General features: G+C 33.0%; 1 non-coding gene across 1 annotated transcript; it reads right to left on the bottom strand.

The window, feature by feature from the left end:
• Nucleotides 1–5,413: 5,413 nt before the first annotated feature.
• LOC148553423 (small nucleolar RNA R71) lies at nucleotides 5,414–5,517 on the bottom strand. The gene has a single exon (XR_015892865.1). It is a non-coding gene; the product is annotated as a small nucleolar RNA R71 (small nucleolar RNA).
• Between the last annotated feature and the right edge of the window lie 603 nt (nucleotides 5,518–6,120).

Raw genomic sequence — 6,120 nt, 5'->3', positions numbered from 1 at the left:
GCCGTTGCCGGGGATTGTTCGAGTTTGGACAACTGACGATTCATCTTGTTGCTCAAATTAGGTAATTTTCTTTTTGTTTTATTTTTAAAAAAAAAATTTTCAAAAATCTTTCAAAAAATTTTTCCTTATTTTTTCGAAAATTATTTCAGAATTTTTAAGAATGAATTCTAGAGTTTCATGAAGCATGTAGAAGCTTGGCTGGCTGTAGAGCCATGTCTAAATTCATTTGGACTGAGGCTTCCAAGTCATCATTACAAGAGCAAGCTAGTTGTTGCTAATCAAATTTGTTATTGCATGACTGATTTATATCCTAAAGCTAGCTGGCTATTAAGCCATGTCTAACCCTTGGATTGGAGCTTTAGGCTAACATTGAAAGATTCCAGGAATTCTTATTAAAAATTTTTGAATTTCTTATTTTCTTTTTCCTATATGTTTTTCGAAAAAAATATACAAAAATCCAAAAAAATCATCATAAAATCATAAAAACCAAAAATATTTTGTGTTTCTTGTTTGAGTCTTGAGTCAATTTTTAAGTTTGGTGTCAATTGCATTTTTTCTAAAAATTTTATGCATTTTTCGAAAATTCATGCATTCATAGTGTTCTTCATGATCTTCAAGTTGTTCTTGGTAAGTCTTCTTGTTTGATCTTGATGTTTTCTTATTTTGTGTCTTTTGTTGTTTTTCATGTGCATCTTTGCATTCATAGTGTCTAAGCATTAAAGATTTCTAAGTTTGGTGTCTTGCATGTTTTTCTTTCATCAAAAATTTTTCAAAAATATGTTCTTGGTGTTCATCTTGATCTTCGAAGTTTTCTTGGTGTTCATCTTGACATTCATAGTGTTCTTGCATGCATTCATTGTTTGATCTAAAATTCTCATGCATTAAGTCTTTCTCATGTTTTTATCTTTCTTCATTAAAATTTAAAAAATCAAAAAAATATCTTTCCCTTTTTCACTCATAAATTTTCGAAAATTTGAGTTGACTTTTCAAAACTCTTTCAAAATCTTTTTCAAAAATCATATCTTTTTCATTTTTCTTATTTATTTTTGAAAATTTTAAAAATATTTTTCAAAAATCTTTTTCTTAATTTTATATCATATTTTCGAAAATATCATCAACAATTAATGTTTTGATTCAAAAATTTCAAGTTCGTTACTTACTTGTTAAGAAAGATTCTAACTTTAAGTTCTAGAATCATATCTTGTGATTTCTTGTGAATCAAGTCATTAATTGTGATTTTAAAAATCAAATCTTTTTCAAAACTAATTTCAATCATATCTTTTCAAAAATATCTTTTTATCTTATCTTTTTCAAAATCATATCTTTTTAATCATATCTTTTCATATCATATTGATGAGCGGATAATTTATACGCTTTTTGGCATTGTTTTTAGTATGTTTTTAGTAGAATTTAGTTACATTTAGGGATGTTTTCATTAGTTTTTATGTTAAATTCACATTTCTAGACTTTACTATGAGTTTGTGTGTTTTTCTGTGATTTCAGGTATTTTCTGGCTGAAATTGAGGGACTTGAGTAAAAATCAGATTCAGAGGTTGAAGAAGGACTGCTGATGTTGTTGGATTCTGACCTCCCTGCACTCAAAGTCGATTTTCTGGAGCTACAAAACTCAAAATGGCACGCTTCCAATTGCGTTGGAAAGTAGACATCCAGGGATTACCAGCAATATATAATAGTCCATACTTTGGCCGAGTTTATATGACGTAAAAGGGCGTTGAACGCCAGTTCTACGCTGCTGTCTGGAGTTAAATGCCAGAAACACGTCACAAGCCAAAGTTGAACGCCAGAAATACGTTACAAACTGGCGTTCAACTCCAAGATTGACCTCTACACGTGTAACATTCAAGCTCAGCCCAAGCACACACCAAGTGGGCCCCGAAAGTGGATTTATGCATCAATTACTTACTTCTGTAAACCCTAGTAACTAGTTTATTATAAATAGGACTTTTTACTATTGTATTAGACATCTTTGATCAGTTTTATGCTATCTTAGACTTTCATGGGGGCTGGCCATTCGGCCACGCCTGGAGCATTATCACTTATGTATTTTCATACGGTAGAGTTTCTGCACTCCATAGATTAAGGTGTGGAGCTCTGCTGTTCCTCAAAGATTAATGCAAAGTACTACTATTTTTCTATTCAATTCAACTTATTCCGCTTCTAAGATATTCATTCGCACTTCAACCTGAATGTGATGAACGTGACAATCATCATCATTCCCCCACGAACGCGTGCCTGACAACCACTTCCGTTCCACCTTAGATTGAATGAGTATCTCTTGGATCTCTTGATCAGAATCTTCGTGGTATAAGCTAGATTGATGGCGGCATTCATGAGAGTCCGGAAAGTCTAAACCTTGTCTGTGGTATTCTGAGTAGGACTCTTGGATTGAATGACTATGATGAACTTCAAACTCGCGAGTGCTGGGCGTAGTGACGGACGCAAAAGGAGGGTGAATCCTATTCCAGTATGATCGAGAACCTCAGATGATTAGCCGTGCTGTGACAGAGCATTTGGACCATTTTCACAAGAGGATGGGATGCAACCATTGACAAGGGTGATGCCTCCAGACGATTAGCCATGCAGTGACAGCGCATTGAACCATTTTCCAGAGAGGATAAAAAGTAGCCATTGACAACGGTGATGTCCTTACATAAAGCCAGCCATGGAAAGGAGTAAGATTGATTGGATGAAGACAGCAGGAAAGCAGAGGTTCAGAGGAAAGAATGCATCTCTATATGCTTATCTGAAATTCTAACCAATAAATTACATAAGTATTTCTATCCTTATTTTCTATTTATTATTTATGTTCGAAAACTCCATAACTATTTTATATCCGCCTGACTGAGATTTATAAGGTGACCATAGCTTGCTTCATACCAACAATCTCCGTGGGATCGACCCTTACTCACGTAAGGTTTATTACTTTGACGACCCAGTGCACTTGCTGGTTAGTTGTATCGAAGTTGTGAATGAAAAATGATTTATTAAGACGTGCGTACAGAGTTTCTGGCGCCATTGCCTGAGATCATAATTTCGTGCACCAAGTTTTTGGCGCCGTTGCCGGGATTGTTCGAGTTTGAACAACTGACGGTTCATCTTGTTGCTCAGATTAGGTAATTTTCAAAAATTTCTTATCTGTTTTCGAAAAAAAAAGAAATAAATCTTTTCAAAAATATATTATGTTCCTCAGAATTTTTAAGAATGAATTCTAGTGTTTCATGAAGCATGTTGAAGCCTGACTGGCTGTAAAGCCATGTCTAATTCTTTTGGATAGGGGCTTCCAACCATCAGCATAGAGGCAAGTTAATAAGTAATGAGCAGTATATTCTGATGTTGCATGCTAAAGCTTGACTGGCTATTAAGCCATGTCTAACCCTCAGATTGGAGCTTTAGAATAAGAGTACAAGATTCCTGGAATTCATATTAAAAATTTTGGAATCCTTATTTTTATTTTTCAAATAATTTTTGAAAAATCCAAAAAAAATAAAAAAATCATAAAAATAAAAAATATTTTGTGTTTCTTGTTTGAGTCTTGTGTCAATTTTTAAGTTTGGTGTCAATTGCATACTCATCCTGCATTTTTCGAAAATTACATTCATGCATTGCATTCATCATGATCTTCAAGTTGTTCTTGATAAACCTTCTTGATTGATCTTCATATTTTAGTGTTTTGTGTTGTATGGTGTTTTTCATATGCATTCTTGAAATCTTAGTGTCTAAGCATTAAAGATTTCTAAGTTTGGTGTCTTGCATGTTTTCTTTGCATTAAAAATTTTTCAAAAATATGTTCTTGATGTTCATCATGATCTTCAAAGTGTTCTTGGTGTTCATCTGGACATTCATATCATTCTTGCATGCATTCTTTGCTTTGATCCATAACTTTCATGCATTGCATCATTTTTCATGTTTTTTCTCTCTCATCATTAAAATTTCAAAAATCAAAAAAATATCTTCCCCTTTTTCTCTCTCAAAATTTCGAAAATTAGATTTGACTTTTTCAAAAATTTTTAAAATCTAGTTGTTTTTATGAGTCAAATCAAATTTTCAATTTAAAAATCTTATCTTTTTCAAAAATCAAATCTTTTTCATTTTTCTTAATTAATTTCAAAAATTATAAAAATATTTTTCAAAAATCTTTTTTCTTAATCTTATATCATAATTTTCGAAAATAACATCATCAATTAATGTTTTGATTCAAAAATTTCAAGTTTGTTATTTGCTTGTTAAGAAAGATTCAAACTTTCAGTTCTAGAATCATATCTTGTGCTTTCTTGTGAATCAAGTCATTAATTGTGATTCTAAAATTCAAATCTGTTTCAAAAACTAATTTCAATCATATCTTTTCAAAAATATCTTCTTATCTTATCTTTTTAAAAAATTTGATTTTAAAATATCTTTTCTAACTTCTTATCTTCTTATCTTTTCAAAATTGATTTTCAAATTTGTTTCAACTAACTAACTAACTTTTTGTTTGTTTCTTATCTTTTTCAAAACTACCTAACTAACTCCCTCTCTCTCTAATTTTCGAAAATATCTTCCCTCTTTTTCAAAATTTCTTTTTCATTAACTAATTATTTTAATTTTTGATTTTAATTCTCGAAAATTACTAACCTTTTTCAAAAACTATTTTCGAAAATCACTAACTCTTTTTCAAAAATTATTTTCGAAAATTCTCTCTCTCTCTTATCTCCTTCTATTTATTTATTCATCTACTAACAATTCATCTCACCCATATTCGAACCCCCTCTTTCATCTGTGTTCGAATTTTTTCTTCTTCTTTTCTTCTACTCATACAGGGACCTCTATACTGTGGTAAAAAGGACCCCTATTATTATTATTTTTCTGTCCCTCTTTTTCATATGAGCAAGAGCAAAGACAAGAACATTCTTGTTGAAGCAGATCCAGAACCTGAAAGGACTCTGAAGAGGAAACTAAGAGAAGCTAAATTACAACAATCCAGCAAGTACCTTTCAGAAATTTTCGAACAGGAAGAGGAGATGGCAGCCGAAAATAATAATAATGCAAGGAGGATTCTTGGTGACTTTACTGCACCTAATTCCAATTTACATGGAAGAAACATCTCCATTCCTGCCATTGGAGCAAACAATTTTGAGCTGAAACCTCAATTAGTTTCTCTGATACAGCAGAACTGCAAGTTTCATGGACTTCCATCTGAAGATCCTTTTCAGTTCTTAACTGAATTCTTGCAGACCTGTGATACTGTTAAGACTAATGGAGTAGATCCTGAAGTCTACAGGCTCATACTTTTCCCTTTTGCTGTGAGAGACAAAGCTAGAATATGGTTGGACTCTCAACCCAAAGATAGCCTGAACTCCTGGGATAAGCTGGTCAAGGCTTTCTTAGCCAAGTTCTTTCCTCCTCAAAGCTGAGTAAGCTTAGAGTGGATGTTCAAACCTTCAGACAGAAAGAAGGTGAATCCCTCTATGAAGCTTGGGAGAGATACAAAGAACTGACCAAAAAGTGTCCTTCTGACATTCTTTCAGAATGGACCATCCTGGATATATTCTATGATGGTCTATCTGAATTGGCTAAAATGTCATTGCATACTTCTGCAGGTGGATCCATTCACCTAAAGAAAATACCTGCAGAAGCTCAAGAACTCATTGATATGGTTGCTAATAACCAGTTCATGTACACTTCTGAGAGGAATCCTGTGAGTAATGGGACGCCTATGAAGAAGGGAGTTCTTGAAATTGATACTCTGAATGCCATACTGGCTCAGAATAAAATTTTGACTCAGCAAGTCAATATAATTTCTCAGAGTCTGAATGGAATGCAAGCTGCATCCAACAGTACTCAAGAGGCATCTTCTGAAGAAGAAGCTAATGATCCTGAAAACCCTGCAATAACAGAGGTGAATTACATAGGTGAACCTTATGGAAACACCTATAACCCCTCATGGAGAAATCACCCAAATCTCTCATGGAAGGATCAACAAAAGCCTCAACAAGGCTTTAATAATGGTGGAAGAAACATGTTTAACAATAATAAAGCTTTTCCATCATCCACTCAGCAATAGACAAAGAACTCTGAACAAAATACCTCTAATTTAGCAAACTTAGTCTCTGATCTATCTAA

The sequence above is a fragment of the Arachis ipaensis genome, chromosome B7, assembly GCF_059453495.1.
Source record: "Arachis ipaensis isolate K30076 ecotype BB chromosome B7, ASM5945349v1, whole genome shotgun sequence".
Classification (NCBI taxonomy): domain Eukaryota; kingdom Viridiplantae; phylum Streptophyta; class Magnoliopsida; order Fabales; family Fabaceae; genus Arachis; species Arachis ipaensis.
Note: the sequence above shows the minus strand (reverse complement) of the source record. Positions and strands in the feature narration are given on the sequence as shown.